Here is a 544-nt window from a genome sequence, read left to right on the forward strand (position 1 = left end):
TTTTTTGACTCAGAAAAATCTATTGGGTCCAAAAATCATATTTAATTTCCCTAATTCTCATTCTAAATTTTCAGAACCTAATTTGGGCAATTTAATTATTTAATTAGACAGTTAATTAGTCTCGATTCTTACAAATCGGCTAGAAGATCGATTTTTTATTAACCCGAGTGAATCAGCCAGTCTGGTCCAATTTTCAAAACCTTGATAAGTATTACTACCAATGAAAAACTTTTCTACTTTAAAGACAAATACCATTTTTTTTCTTTGGTATTTCTTAATTCGGCAGGCCAATGACTTTCACCACGTATTGATGTTCCATTTTTTAAGAATTTGTCGCTAGTTAATAGATTGCTACACACAAGACATAATTTGAACTCTCAATACTTGCTTAAGCGGATAAGTGAGATGACCGCTCAACCAATCTAAATCGGTTAAGATAAATACTAATTATTTTTAATAATTTTAAATTATAAAATATTTAATAAAAATTACTATATTTTATATATTATTCGTATAAAGATAATTATATACAAGGCACAGGATA

Source organism: Arachis ipaensis, chromosome B02 (genome assembly GCF_000816755.2).
Source record: "Arachis ipaensis cultivar K30076 chromosome B02, Araip1.1, whole genome shotgun sequence".
NCBI classification, from domain to species: Eukaryota; Viridiplantae; Streptophyta; class Magnoliopsida; order Fabales; family Fabaceae; genus Arachis; species Arachis ipaensis.